A 16,803-nucleotide genomic window follows, 5' to 3' on the forward strand; every position below is an offset into this window, starting at 1 on the left:
AATGGAGACGATTTAGAATTGCTGATGATAGGTCCTTCGGTATCGCTAACCGGCCGTCCATCCACAGGCAATTCTCCCTTACTGCGAAATCGTTGTAATGCTGGGCGTAGTATTGTCCTAATCTTGTAATAATCTCCTTTGCTCGTGGGTTCCTGTCTCTGATGTTGTCTCGGATGGTCTTCATAATTGGGTCTTTTTCAATGTTTGCTTCGATTAATTTTAAATTCAAAACTTCCGGGTGTTCAATTTTCTTCACGATTTTACTATCCGACGACACTATGGAATAGATATATTTTTCATTTTGTACAAGTGGGTACGATAAACCGGGGAACTGATGTGGAAAAGATATAATTGTATTCAGTTTTTTAGAATTAGTTTGTTTGGTATCAAGTTTTTCAGGTGGTATCATTTCAATATCGGAATCCGAGCTAACGCTGGGAGGTTGACTTAGACGGTTTAACACAACATTTAGATTAAGATTTCCCGAATTAGTTGATGTGTTGACTATTGCCGAAGTTGTAGGATCATACTTTTCTGGCGAATTACTCATGTTATTTCTCTCGGATTTGCTACTGTATTTTTTCAAAGTAATTGGCTTTTCACTATAATCTTTACTACTGTAAATTTTCAAAGTAGGTGGCTTTTCACTGCAATCTTGTAAGATGGATGGTTCGCACTGATAATTTTTTGACACCGAAGGTTTGTACTTGTAATTTGATGAAATGGAAGGGTTTCGAGGGTATTGAATCAATTTTTTGTGTTGGCAACTGTAATTTAAGCAATGAGAACAAAGTCTGAATCTCGTTCTTCGGTATTTGCCTATTTCCTTCGGTATGCAAATATCTCGACGCGGATTGGTTAACCGTCGATTGCATGTAAACACGCCCTCTATTGAGCGTTTGTGCTCACGGTGAATATTTGCATAATCGTCTTTTCTTACATTCTCATTGGATGAAACTGCTTTCGCTGTGTCGACACATGACTTTACGCCCCCTACTGTCGGTTTTCGCTGAATGTTGTTCACTTCTTGACCCCTAGGCTTCATTTTGTCCTTAGGCTTCAACGCCGCGTTTATCATTCTTATCTTTGCTACTGTAAAACTTTCATCGTAATGGCTCGTCTCTGGTGCCTCTGCGGACGGAAACCGAGACAGATAGTCAGCCATCCCCATTTTTGACCCTTGTCGATGTTCAACCTTGAAGTCGTATGGCACCAGACGATCATACCAACGAGTTAAGCGACTGAAAAATGTTTTATTTCCTTTTGGTGACGAATTCAACAATGTGAGTAGCGCTTTATGATCAGATATCACTGTGAAATATCGACCGTATATATAATTCCGAAAATGTTCCGTGGCCCACACTACCGCGAGTAATTCCAATTCGTTTGTGAAGTATTGTTGCTCAGCCGGATTATGATAACGAGATGCAAACGAAATCGGATGCCATCCGAAGGCGCCATACTGTTCTAAAACGGCCCCTAGGCCATCGTGGCTAGCGTCACAAATGATTCTAGTTTCACGGTGAATGTCGAAATGTCGTAATTCGACGATATTTTTCACAAGCGATTTTAATTGTTGGAACGCATTTTCGCACACGGGTGTCCAAACAAAATCATTATTTTGGCTCAGTAGTGGCCTTAACGGTGCGCTTAACTCGGCAAGTTTGGGTAAAATTTTGTGTAAGCTATGTAACGAACCCATCAAGGATTTCAACTGCTTTCGAGATTTTGGGGTTTTCAAGTCTTCTACAGCTTGTGTTTTTCTTACTAAGGGCGTTATACCACTTTCCCCAATTCGAAATCCAAGCCAATCGCACTCAGTTTTCGCAAATTCGCATTTTCGCAATTTTAACGCGACATTGGAGGCGTCCAGCTTTTTCAATATCTTTTCCACTAACGCAATGTGTTCAATTTTAGTTCCTTTTGAAGCAATTAAGATATCATCAATAAACGCGTTAGTCTGGGGGAACTCCTTCAGTAAATTATCTATTACCTTCTGGAATTCCGCCGGCATTGACGTAAGTCCGTAAAATTCGTTTTTAAAACGATAACTCCCCGTGGATTTTCCGCCGACTAATGAGAAATTGCATTGCTCGCTTGTTTTCTGTTCTAATGCGACTTGTCGGTACGCATATGTGAAGTCCAATGTTGTAAAGTATACATTCCCCGATTTTTTCTCCGCAATAATCTGACTTACTCCGTCAATTAATTCGTCAATATTCTGCATCTGGGACTTATTTTTGTGTACCTGTTTATTCAATTCTCTTGATTCTAGTGCTAGTTTTATGCTTCCGTCCTTTTTTACTGTAATGACGATAGGAGAGACGAAATACTTATCTGAGCACTCTTGTAACTTTATGATATGTCCTTCATTTATCAGCCGATGAATCTCTTTATCCACCTTTTCTAGTAGACTGATTGGCACCCTACGCCCTTTTTGTTGTATGGGCTTCAAATTTTCAAAAAATTCAGCTCTTACTTTCGCATTTCGGATCTTCCCTATCCTAGTAAATAAATTTGGGTACAACTTACAGAAGTATGTTTGCAATTCGTCGTATTCCTCCTCCTCTTGACTGGTCCCTTCCCCTGTGATTCCCATCACTTTCTTTCTTTGAACTAGCTCGAGACCCAGGGTGCCCATCAGGTCGCGCCCAAGGATTGATTGATGATTTCCGGATATTACTGACACCCGCGCTGGTGCTGCCCAGCCATTTAGCGACATCATCACTGTTACCTTCCCTAGTATGTTTATTCGATTGTTGTTGTAATCCAGAAATTCCTCCTTTGACGGTTGTAGTTGAATGTTTGCTTTTCCTAACGTTGTTTTTAGGTCGTTTATGCTGAAGATAGTCACTGGAGATCCACTATCTATCCACAACCACATCTTCTTACCTGACACCTCCACTTGAACGCGGGCCCCAGGGATCATTAATTCAGTCTCGTTTTTCTTCCTTTTTATCGACATTACCATGTAGTCATCCGATCCCGACGTCATGGACTCGTTTTCCCCACACCCCTGCTGATTCACCCACGATACTGGGTCTTCGTTCAATCCGTTTACGTTCTGCGTACTTTGATGATGCTCATTTTCCTCCCTGACCAATCCGACTCGTCCACGTCCTCTCCATTGGTTAGTACTCCTTCTATTTCCTCGGCATGTTCGTTCAAAATGCCCCAGTTTTCGGCATGAGTTACATGTTGCTCCTTTTGCAGGACAGCTCGCGATGTGGTCCAGGGTAAAGTTTGGCGCGTCGCAATTGTAGCACCTACGGTTATTTCCGCTTCCCCCACTACTACTTGATCCTTGGGAATATCCTCCACGTCCCGCACGTCCTCGGCCTCGAAAAAATCCTTGTCCCCTTCTTATATTATTTACTGGTTCCTGTTTTATTGAAATTGCCGGAGCTGATGATGCTGGTTTTCCCGTATATGATTTGTATGCGCGCTCACCACGTTCATATGATAAGGCGATCCGGTAAACTTCCTCCGGTAACTTAGTTGATCGTGACAATTCTCGTTGGCAGTCCGATTCCCGCATATTCATAATGAAAATATCACGTACGTTTTCGGCCGCGTTGGCAAAATCACATCTTCCTGCTAGTGCACTTAGTTTCGCATGAAATTTTTCGAAAGTTTCGTTCTCACGTTGTTTTCGTCCGTAGAATAGTCCCCGCTCATGAGTTACATTCCTCTCACGTTGGAAAAAATTTTGCATTTCATCCAGGACCCGTGGGTACCGTTCCGTTTTAATGTTAACCGGCGGTTTCCGTGCTTTAAATATGCGTTGCGCCTCATCTCCGATACAAAGATACAAGTTAGACTTTAACTTCTTTTCCGAATCGATACGGTTTTTTCCATTGACTTCTTCAGGCAACGCCGTGATAGCCGTCGCATCTAGAGTACTCGCAAAATAGAAATCATTGGGATCAATGTCGTGTTTTGCTATCATCCCCCAGTGAAATTTAATTATCCACTCCTCCCAATATACTGGAGGTTCCGGCGTTCGTGTTTCCCAAAGGGCAAAATTACATCCATCTGCTAAAGTTGCGACAAAAATGCCGCTTTGTAACTTTATTGACCACCTACGTTTCAACCAAAACAAAATTTACTCAAAAATAGATCGGCGCCGAATGAGCCCTCATCACATTTGGGTCGAACAAAAAAAGTTTTAGCACGCAGTTAGTACTGTTAAAGTCGTAAGTTTGGAAATTCAAAAAGGTTGTTAATAAGTTGTATTGTAGACAAACTGGTAGGCATCAAATCGAAATCTTACTGCACTCTTTTATTTCAGATCCCATCGGACATTAGAGATCGCAAGGTCAAGACAGCAGGTCCCCAGACAGAAAGAAGAATTGATAGAACTTACATAAACTCAAACTGGTGTCTATCTAGAAGAATTGATAGCACTTACATAAACTCAAAACTGGTCCCTATATCATTCGGGCAACCACAAATAAATTTTAGCGGAGATAAAATTTATCAACTTTATGTTACTGTATTGTATTATATAAATGTACTAAATGAGTTTTCAGTTTTGTTGAGTTTTCTCACCCGCCAAACCTCTCTTAAGGTTACTTTTCTTCTTTTCTCGTCTTGTCGATTCCATCATTTATGTTCTATGCGGTGGATCATAACCCCCCCCACCCATTTTGTCTACTCCGCGTCTCTGCCGTGTTGATTTTCGCGTCGCCGCTTCGTGCTGATTTTTATTGCGTCTTTCACCGACGGGTCGTGGTGAGTTCACACTAACCGACGGTACATCCTGTCCTTCGTTCGCCGCACCTAGGGTTGGTTCCCTTCGGCCGATTTCCCACTCACTATCGTATTCGTCGTCGTCGTCTTCGCTCTCGTCCTCCGAGTATTCCACTATTCGTTGTTTTGCTGCTTTTCTTGCATTTTCCATTGCGGCCCGGTCCTTTTCCGCTTTTCGTTTATATTTGTTCGAATCGCTTGAGGCCGGTGTACTGGTCACGTTTCTACTCGGTCCAGGGATGCACTCCTCGCTTTTATTCCCAATTAGGCCTTCTTCAGCCGCCGATCTAAAAGACACACCACTCCGCCTTAGTAACGACCCTTTTTTCATTTGCACCGTATGCTTAGTCATTTTGTCAATTTTTAATGGCAAACGTTTAAACCTCCTTGGGTCCTTTGGATCCGTCTTCCCGGTCCTCTGATACACCGTCGTTGAACTTGCTTTATGCCTTTTCAGCCATGTTGGGGTCTTGGGTGGGCCTAGTTCCATGGGGTTCACAACTTCCGGAGCGTTAGGATCCGCTACCTCGTCATCGTCCAACATGATTGGAGCTTTCCTATTTTGGGGGGCGAACACTAAGTCACTTCTCTTCTCCCAATCTAAGGGTAAGTTCAACTTCTGAGAGGTCTAAACAAGATAACTTTTGATTAACGACATTGTTCCAATTTAGGTTTTTTAATGACGGCTTTTTCGTTAAGTTTCGCAGTGCCGTATTAGCTTCTCGACCATGGTATGCTTCGAACGGCGTTAGTTTAGTTTTAGAGTGTGGCACGAAACGTAATGCACTAAGCGCACGGGAGATCATCTCCCCAAACTTGTAGTCTTTATTTTCCTGGAGATAAGTCAACACGTAATTTTTTATCGACCCAATAGTCCGTTCAACCATTCCTGTTGCACGATGGTCCCTAACCGGAGATTTAATAAGTTCAACTTTATAATATAATTTTTTACAAAACTTAAGCTTAACCAATCTTTAAATCGTCAGTCTAGACAGTGGTTAAGTTCTCTGTTTTAGATCTCAAATTAGACTTAATTAGTTATCCCTTTCGTATGTGATTTTTGCAATTTAAATTTGACATTTCAAGTTTCTAACGTGGTGCAGTCAAACAAATCGAATTTCAGCGGCTGTTGTTTTTCTGAAACACGGCTAACTAGGATACACCATCAATCTGATCGAAAAATGAGAAGTTTCAGGGCTTCATAGCGATAACTATTAAAGCCATAGATGGGGTGGTTAATTCACTGGACCGCAAAAAAACATCACCGATGGTCGTACCCGAACTAAACGTGGATAATCAGGAGGGCAAACTAGAAAAAATGTACAAATCAAGCCTAAAATAAGTGGAACAACAGAAGTTAACTTGGTAGTTTCATCAACAAGCTTTGATCGCAACTCTGAAAGAAAATGAATACAAAAAAGGTAACTTCCCAAATGGCATAAAAATAAAAAAAAATTTCCAAATGGCATACAATTCAAGCTTTCATTGTAATTCAAACGCTTCCTCTCATTTTCTAATTGTAACATTTTGTCAGGAACGAAAATATGTGAACAAGAATTTGAATTAATTGCTTTTAAACAAATGTTAGCCAACAAATTTTTCGGAAAAATTGACCACATGAAGCTTATCAATAACCGCAATCTTATGATTTTCAATTTTATTAAAAAACAACTCAACAATTTTAAAATAAAATGTCAATTAACATTTTGATTGACAACTTGACTAACTTTCTCACATTTTTGTTCACGAAAAAGTTGTTCTCTACCGCGCCAGTTTGAGGAATTTTTGAAATTATTCATCACAAAATATCGAAATAAACTCAATTCAGCATCAGTGTTTTAAAAATATATTTCATCAATTTTCATCAAAAAAAAAACAAATAGAACAAATTGTTTGCTCAAATGCCAGGGAAGGAAAAATCTGTCAGAATGCTCACCAGCAATTTTTTTCATGCAACCCTTCCAAAAAAAATTTAAGCCAATTTGAACGCTTGCTCAAGAACAGAAATAGCTGAATTTAAAAGTTTCTAAAAGTTTCGTTGTAAGTTTATATACATGCAGTTTAAAAAACCAACTTCGTACTGAACTGCATTCAGAGGTAAGAAAAACAAATTCGGAAAAAAAAGTTTTATGTGTACAAAGTTTGTGACATTTTATTTGTTATTGCCGACTGAAGACCAATCCAAGAAGGGCGAAGGTTCGCAATGACCAAAAGATTCTTTGTGGCAAAACTGGGGCATTTTGCAATCGGGAGAGGAGAGAGAAGAGAGAAGAGAGGCCCTATATATATACATAAATTAACTTCATTTCAGATTTGCGAGCTTTTTGAATTCAAATTTTAGAGTTAGTGCTAGTTCAGAGGTGATATTTTCTATACGGTTGAGTATGTAGCATTAGGTTGTCTATCATTTTTTTTGCTAAAATTTCCATCGCAAATTTCAATGAGGTCTTAATCCGGGATAACAAAATAGTTTTACCTGCACCACTTGATGAAGGATCTTGATCAAGTCGATCGAACTGGTTTTCTCAAATTTTCGAAAAACGATTAAGATGCAGTTAATCTGCTGACAATTTTTAAAACACTTATCAATTTTTGCAAACGTGCTTTAAGCTTTTCGAAATAATGAGACCATAAAGCTCAACTTGGAGCATTTTTGGGAAAACCTGAACAAACTTTTGCGTGTTCTCACCTCGCTCTTTTCAGAGTGAGTTGGATTCAGCGCAAATGGTCATTTTGCAGCTACAAAAAAAGTTTAAAAAGCTCATACAAAAAGATATAGAAAATTCATATCAACTGCATTTCAATTTTGATATATAAAGTTATGAAGCGCTGTAGTACCAATTTTAAGGCTGATGGAGCACTGATTAAGTTCTGATTTACCGATGTGCTTTCAATGAGCCATCAGCAAATGATTTTTCAAAAAAAAATTAAAATTTTGAAAAGTTTTTCCTTTTTTATTTAAAACGCACTAAAAAATTATTGAGTTTATGCTCAAGTTCATAATCATGGGACTAAAGTCATATTCTTAACGATAGTAAACTTCCAAAAATTTCTAATTGGAATCAGTTTGAGGAAATTTCTAGGTAACAAAAGGAAGCTATTTAACCTATCAATTTAACAACAAATAGATCGAAGAAACTTAAAAACAAAAATCGTTGTAAGTTTTAAAACAAAGCGCACAATTTTAAATTTTCCCAATTGGGGATATCAACTTTCTAATTCCGCAAATTTTAATTTCAAACTATAAGCTTTAAAAAACCTATCGGTTAATATTTCAAATCATTCATATGAAATAAAAAAAAAATTTTTTTTGAATTTTAAGAACGCACTTTTGCCAGAAAAAAACTTCAAACGGTTTCCAAAAATCAGCTTACAAGTTAATGTTTAGGATTTTTGGTTCCCACGTGAACTTCCAAGGCAAACGACTAAAAAATTTTGAAATTTGATTTCACATATGAGCTTTCAAAGTATCATCCACAAACATTTTTTGCTAGATGCCAGAATTTTTTGTTCTTGATTGTCATCAGAAACTTTTGAAATTTCTTTTTTTGTTTTTCTTAAACATATTTCATCGATTTCGTATTTTTCTTCTACTTTCAGATATGAAAACACTTTGCAGATTCAGTTGTAAAAACAGTTGCAAAATGGCTTAGTTATAAAAAATAAAGACATTACTTAAAGGTATAAAAAAGATGAACACGTTTTTGAATATATTTTTGACCTAGCGGAGCTACGCACAACTTGAAGTGTAAAAAAAACATCTGAAATTATCAGGAATTCATTGCTGTACTAACTAAAACTAAACCATGTTGGCCTGAAAAATCATCTTGATCTATAAAGTGACAATTGTTTCGTTTCTATACCTACTCAGGGCTGGAGGGACTTCAAGGTGATACTTTTTTCCTCCATACGATTTTGTTGAAGGAAAAACTCAAGTGCGAAAGAAACAGCCTGCGCCATCGCTCCTTCCTATTTTTTGTTGTTTCTAATCAATTGACGCAATAAAATCAATTTTGAATTTAATTATTTTATTGAAAACATTTCCAGGATGATGAGACGTTTTTTTAGCAAACTGGAACACCCGGAAGTCTTCAAAATCATATAGTTGAATCAAAACTGAGCAACATTCAGAAATTACTCGCAACCAAAAAATAATTGAAAAAAAAACCAGAAAGATTACATTGCAAAATCGAATTTGGATTTTCTAGTCTGAAATCATCTGAAAAAAATAAAACATTTTCACAGTGAGGCAGCAGCATTCCCAAAGGACAGTTGGAAAATGTAGGCGAACAAGGAAAATGATTAAAACTCTGATTGAAATCTTTTAAAGAGTTTTCGACAAATTGAACTAGTTCATTTTTCAATTTTTTTTATGAATGGCATTTGTAGCAAGGCAGAAAAGTAGATCAATTCGTGTGTTTTTTTATTCTGCTGAGAAATCCCACGATCGGAAGCAAATTTCAAAACAAAAAGTTCTTCTTGTTTTTCGTGACCCTTACACCTTCGATAATGGAACTTGGCTTTCTTATAACGACGGAAAGTTAAAAAAGGAGACCATGTTGAGATACATAAGTCACAAAAAGTTAAACTTGAACGTAAACAAAACTTCAGAGTTCACTTAGAATGAACAAAAGTTGAGAGTTTTCCGTTAATCATCAAAAGAAAAATCATGACTTACATACTTGAAAATGATTACTTTCAAAGAAACGCCTACTGACAAAATGTGATTGTTGCACGAGTTTCACGTGAAAAAAAATTTAAGCAAATAATCACGAGACAACAAGGCTAGTCGGGTGCTAAGCAAGTATCACGGAAGAGTCTCATAAATAAACTGAACTAGAAAAAAAACATAAAATGGTTTTTTCTTCCGAAAAAATGCAAATTTTTTGTCCAAGCCTTGTATTTTTTTCCTGGAAAGGAATTTTGAACTAGAATAAAAACAAGAGTGGAGCCTGCCTTAAAGCACAAATGAGTTGAACTAAATCTTACAAAAAATTCAAATTCAAACCTCAAAAAATACAAATTTGACCGTAGCAAAATTCAAGACCATTTTATTGAAGTATTTGCGCGACTGCCGAGATTTTCTACATCGTGAAGTAAAAGCTTGCCCAGAAAGTCTTTTTTATTTGATTTAGGTTTGAAAACAAGTAGTCTCCGCGTTTCGAGGTAATTTATCAACCGCTTGGATTTTTTCTGCGCAATTATTGGCTAGAATGTAAGATTGACTGGAAGCAAAAAAATGAGCCCATTCAATCAGATGTAAATTCCAAAACCTTTTTTGCATCCGTTTTTCTCGTAACGAACTTTTTTCAGATTCATTTTCCACTCAGCTTTCTAATAAAATACAAAACTTACTTTTTCAGTTTTGCACACAAGTACGAACTGCCTACATCAATACAAACAGCAGATGGTCTCAACTTGATAGAAGTATCATAGTTCATTTCATTGGTGGACAAAAACGAAGAGTTAGCATGCAGCAACTTTTAGTTGTTAAACCGATGACATTTTTTAATAATTTTACTTATGATCTTTTTCCAAAACTAATGGTTAACTATATTTCTCTGATATCGTTTTTTCTTTTTTTTTCTCGAACCTGTTTAATTTAGGTTCGAGCCAATAAGAGTGAAAATGAAAATGAAAGTTTCAAAAATGTATATTTAAACATTATAAACCCTTTTGTATGTCCATTTTTGTCTTCGAAGTTGCATCTAAATTGCTTATCTTTTATGCTTTTTGTGGACGTTGGTTCCTATGAAAATATGAAAAAAGTTCTACAGTTTTACAATTAATTCAAATTTATAAGTTTTTTTTTCATTTCTTCCCCATTAGAGTTGTTTTGTGATTCATATTTTAAGCTTGCATCTACCGCGAGAACCTTTCCACTCATATGAAAGGATCTCTATGAAACTTTTGTTTCGTGGTAAAACTTTGTGTTCAAATGACCAAAGTGATCAAAAGATATCTCTTTTAAAGAATTTCTTATTAACACAAAAATAATAACCCATAAGATATAAATCGAATAAAGGAAAACTTCGCAAAATAAGAAAATTTTTATCGATCACAATCGATAATAATTGATCTTAAGGGTTTTCAATAAGAACTATAATCAATTATAATCAAATATAATCGATTATAACAGATTATAATCTCTTGGAAAATATCACGATTATAATCAATTATAAATCCCTTAAAGACCTAATTTTAGTGAATATAATCGATTATAATTGCCAAAAAATCATCATACTAATCTGTTATAATCGATTATTTACGCCTAAACTTGAATGCGGGAAGTTCTTTTTCGATCAGCATTAATTCAAATTTGAAAAAACTCTCAATTCCAATTTCATAAGTAACGATTGTCAGAAAACACATATTCAATCAAAAATACTTTTTATAATTTATTCTGATTTTGCTTTTCTCTCCCCCATCGAGAGGAAACGTGCATGGCAATTCTGAATGAGTTCACTTTTTGATCTGATACCAGATAAAAAACAGTGAATGTTAAATTTTATCATTTTTGCTCTATCTTGCCTCTTCTACAGCTCTGCAATCTTGGTGAGTGTTTGTGAGTGCCAATCAGTTTCTAAGCTCAAGCTTATTGTTTTTATCTTATTCGAGACAAAAACTGTAAGGACCACATTTTTATTATGTGTTAGAGATCCAGTGGTTTGTGTGGGGATTAGGTATATCCGGAGTGCGGTCTGTATTTAGACAACCGCGTATTCATACTCGTCAGTAAGCAGACATTTACCATATTAACCAATCAGAATCCAGATGAGAAAGCAAATTTACAAAATAAATAATTGTTAATTATTCATTTCTTCCTTGTCTCGCTTCTGATTGGTTAATACAGTATTTGTCTAAAACTGACGAGTCTGAATACGTGGTTGTCTAAATACTGCTTCGTAACCGGTATATCCTTTTGCGGGCAACATCATTATATATGCTGGCAATAAAAAATGTTATTCAAACAAACAATAACACACTATTTCTGGCAGTGTACCAAATTTTCTTTTTTCAGTCAAACCTAATCGAAGCCTTCTTACCCGTAAGGATCTAAGGCAGTCGATGGCGACCCCCTGCTCCTCAAAAATGTCCTTGCCCACCTCTATGTACCTCTGGCGCATTCGTATGATACTTATAGCTTTAAAATTGAAAAAAAATGTAAGATAAATTTTTAGGCATTTTTTTTCGTCTCAGAATCAGAGTAATCGACATACATTTTTATTCAATTTAAATCTACTTAACAAATCCATTGCTTTGGCACATCGCTTCATTATGTTCGAAAACTTATTGTGAATTAGACATAAAGAGCATCAAAATACCAAAATTGCATCAAAATTTAGTTTATATAGAGTTATCACTGGGGACTAGTTTACAGGATCGGGCCGCTCGGTCACACTTGGCAGTTCGATCCTTACAGTCTTCATCATGAGTGCAGAAGCGATTTTGACAGGACTTCATGACTTCATCTCCCGAACTTTCTCCTGCAGCTTAAAATATTTACTAGTTATTGCTGATTTTACGAAACTCAAAAGTGAAAAATTGTTTTTTAAAAAAATTTAGAAATTAAAAAGAAAAACTGATGTTTATAAAATATGAAAAACAGCGTTAAACCATCGATTTTCTTCAAAAAAAAACGTAACACTTTAGATAATTTTGTCTGTAATGTTTTTCGATTTTTCTAAAAAACGTAACATTTTAGTTAATTTTGCCTGTAATGTTTTTGTGAAACCTGTAGACTAAAAATCAGGGGCTTATTCATCGCTGAAATAGTTCATCGGAGCAATAAACAAGTAAAATGGGTTGATTTTCAGCTTCCTATGTTGAAATGAAATTACACGCATTTCTTACAAACAAAGCGAGTAAAATCGTTTTGGTTTTGTTTAAACTCGAGAATCCTTTTTCCGTTGGACGGTAAAACTTTATCCTCATTGTTTTTTTTTCAAAAACGGTTATTTTTCAAGCGTAAATTGGTTATGGTGAAATCGTTGTTTAACTGAAAACTTTCTTGTTTTCTAAATTTACCGATAAAAATTCTGTAAAAGCCATTTCTCAGAAAACCATGTATTTTGGTTGATTGTAGCCCTATTTGTATCAAACCAGCGATTCATTTGTTTTGCTCTCCATGTTTCTTAGAGACTCGTATCCAGTTTTTCCAGCTTCTCTGTTCGCAAAATGAGATATTTTTAAACAAAAACAAAATTGGACGAAGAGAATGAGAGGAGTTTTCAGAACAAAAATTATCAGGTTGTCCTTTGTGAAAAAATTAGATAATTTTTTCTCAAAAATATGAAATGCAAAAAAACGGTAATATGAAACTTATGCTGCTACTTAATCTTTTTTGAGATACAGACACCAATAAAAATTTTTAGCATTTTGGAGAAACAAATTTTTTTTTAAATCCCAACCACATTTATTGCACACCTCCTGGAGTTTTTGAGTTAATATCAATGGAAATTAGCTGGAAAACTAGATCAGGGTTCTAAATGCGACAAAAACAGAATCATACGAAAAAAATACCAAATTTTATTGACAAACAAATCCTAATCTGGGCGAATTTTTGTAAATGAAATCAATAATCAGGCAGCTAAAATCAAAATTTTAATATGCATGCCGGTCATTTTTAGATACAAATGGGTTCACAAAAACGCATGTCTACTGGCAAAAATTTTTGACACTTTTTGAAACTTTTAAGAACCGGCTGGGAAACGTTTTGTCGTCGATTTTATTGAAGATAACTAAACTTCATTTCGAGCTAAGTCAATTAAATATCTTTTGTTCACGCGTTTTTCCCTAAAAATTGCTATGCGGACTAATTAGGAAATTTTAAACAATATTTGGTCGTTGAACCTGCCCGAACTACCTTCCATGGAAGTCAATCCCTGGAGCCACCCATGGAGCAAAAAATAGTCAGAGGAAACCAATTTGAAAGTCGCACGGGTTTGCCCTGGACTAATTGGATCGGTCTAAGGTTCCAGGGCTGGTTTTAGGGAATCTTTGCTAGGAACCAGGCCTGGACTGGCATGTTGTGTGGTAAATTTAAATTTAAAGAACCTAATTTAAAGTTCGAAAATGAAATAGAAAGTACTTTTCTTGTATAAAAGAAACCAAAACGTTAATTTTAAAGAACCATACAAAAAAAACTGCATTCAAAAATGATTCAAGTTGAAATAAAAGTTTCACCAACATAAACTTAAGCTTTCTTAATAATTAAATTGATACTTATGTGAGGTGTACGGGGAAGGCGAGGAAAAAGAGCTAAAACATGGATTGAAATGAGTCAACGTTCACCTAATGGCAAATGTAACTATGTATAAAATTTCTGAGAAGTGAAGTTCTGTTTCGTCTTACTACCAGTTCGTCTCTTACCTGAGATTTTTTTACCTATTCATGTGTTTTTATTCTAGTTAAATTTTTGCCTTCTTCTATTTGCACAGTGCCCATAAACTTGCTCAAAGGACTTTTTAACGCAACCGGCACTCAGTAAAAAGAGAAAACAAAAGATTATAATGGTTTTTTATTGTCAGTCTCCGTAAATGTTACAAAGAAATCGATTATATTAAGAGGTTATAAAAGATTATGAGAAATTTTGGAATAATTATAATTGATTGAAATGTCACCAAAAAGTTTATCATTTTAATGGAATAAAAACATTTAAACATCTAAAATTGGCGCTTATATATAACCATAATTTTGGTAAACACGATATTAAATATATTATAATCGATTTTTTTCGTTTTTTTAGTGCAGGAAATGGCCGTTTTTTACCTTCATTGTCATCGGATGTGCAGATTTGATGAGTCTTGCAGTCGAAATTGTCCTTGCATGGTACACCTACTTGATAGGTGCTTTCCGCAAAAGCAACCAGAGAACAAAATATCAAGACAAACGCAGTTTTCATTACTTCACTATTAGCTCTTGATTATTTATCAACTTTTCCACGGAAAAAATATTTCAATGACTGAAACAACATACCAACAGCTGTGGCTATCAAAAACAATGAGATCAAATCGACATTCCGATATGTGGTTCAGAGTAAAACTGCATCATTATTTGATAAAACAACTGTTTAACACAGTTTCCGGATAATTTTATTCTGACTTGAATATCGATCTAGTCTTCTTTCCACGCCTAATGACCTTAAAATAAATTATGGTGTTTTTGTTTATCAGCTGTTTTTTCAGATGATTCCTTTTGTATGTGAAAGTTACGTTTCAAGTCGTATTCGAAAAAATTTATAAGACAACATGTTAGGGTCTGGGGCTTTTTTTGCAGTGTTCGACAAGGTACGATAGTGTTGGCGGTTAGTTTCAGAGATTCCAATCAATTGCAATTTATTTTATTATTGGCGTAAAACTTTATTTATTTATTAGCGGAATATATGTCGTGATCAGGCCCGTGTTGACGTCCAAAGAAAAAATGCTTATCATACAATTTCATGTATGGCGTCTAAGGAAAAATGCTTATCATTCAATTTTTAAAGAAAATTTTAAAATGGTTTGAAGCTTTTGAAGCTTTCGGGTCATCGAAAAATTTATTTCTGTTTTTTGAATTTAAAAAAAATCTTATTGTTCAATTTTCATGTATGAAAATTTCATGATTAACCTTTTTTTCATAGAGAAGTGAAATAGTCAAAAAGTTTTCAAAATCAGTTTTAGGTCAGTCTTATTTGAAACTAATACCGTATTATTTAATATTGAGGGCATTTTAACCGTCGATATTATGGTTTGACATTTAATCGAAAAAACGCTTATCATAAAAGTTTCATTTATGAAAATTGTATGATAATCATTTTTTGAGAGAAAAAATAAGAATTTCAAGAAACAGTTAAAACTGATCGTAGGTAGAGTCGAATGAGCTGATTTGGTATAATCAGAGCTATTCAAAAAGTTGAGTATTATTATGATTTTTTTTCACTTTCGGTCGAAAAATGCATATCATATTATTTTCATTTATGAAAGTTGTATAACAAGCGTTTTTCCAATTTTAGGAATGAATTGCAATTCATCATAGGTAAAATCAAATGAGTTTCTATAAGTTTTTCTAGATTAAGAGCTTTTTGAAATGAAGAGCACTATCATAAAAAAAAAATGTTTACTTTTGGTCGAAACCGGGAATCTTTCAAAACTTTTTTTGAGAAAATTTCAACGAGTACATAGAAATGGCTATTGGTTGCGATAATTTTTTGTCAACGTTTGGATTTTGTTTTTGTTGGTTATCAAGAAATTAATACTTAAATTCGTTGAAAAATTACTTCTTGTACATTCCATGTACTCGTGCTGCCATTGATCAAAATTTAGAAAATGAACTATTTTTTTCTATATCTATCGTTTTACGATCCATAGGCCTTTTATTTGATAGGCTTCTGAAATCTGATGATTTTCAAGAAAATGAGAAATAAAAAAAAATGTACAAATTACAGTGATTTCTAAGTTCCTGAATTGCTGAAAAAGTTTGCTGATATTCCTAAAGTAATGCGAGATTTTGGCGAAAATTTCTTTGTTCCATTGGCTGCGCAAAATAAAAATTATTGCCAATTATTTAATTTCAATTTTGGTCCTATTTTTGGGGAAAAAAATGTTCTTCTACTTTTTTGAACAAACCGTAGCAAAAACTTCATGTTGAATCGCCCTGAAACTTTTCGAGTTTCAGGAGTCTTCTCCTTTCTGAGGACTGATTTTGAAGCTTTACTGCCAAATTTAAAATTGCGAGTAATCAAAAACGACTTTGTTGAAACCTGTTTTCCATTTTTATGAAAAGTTTTGAATCAATTTGTCGTTCTTTGAAGCTTGTTGTTATTCAAATAGAACACACATGAGGTCAACCAAAAGGCATTGAAGGCAAGAAACGGTACAAGAAAATTAGTTTTTGACTGAATTTTTCTCTACAAAAAGAGCGTTCTCTAACTAATCTTTTTTTCTGCTTAAGTTAACAAGTTTTTTTTTCTATTTATATTTAAAAAAGATAATTGAGATGCTAAACTTTTCAGTTTTTGACTCGCTTTTTTTGTTGAGAAGAAGAAATCCTTTCAAAGAAATTTATATTATT

This window comes from Symsagittifera roscoffensis, chromosome 10 (genome assembly GCF_963678635.1).
Source record: "Symsagittifera roscoffensis chromosome 10, txSymRosc1.1, whole genome shotgun sequence".
Lineage (NCBI taxonomy): Eukaryota > Metazoa > Xenacoelomorpha > Acoela > Convolutidae > Symsagittifera > Symsagittifera roscoffensis.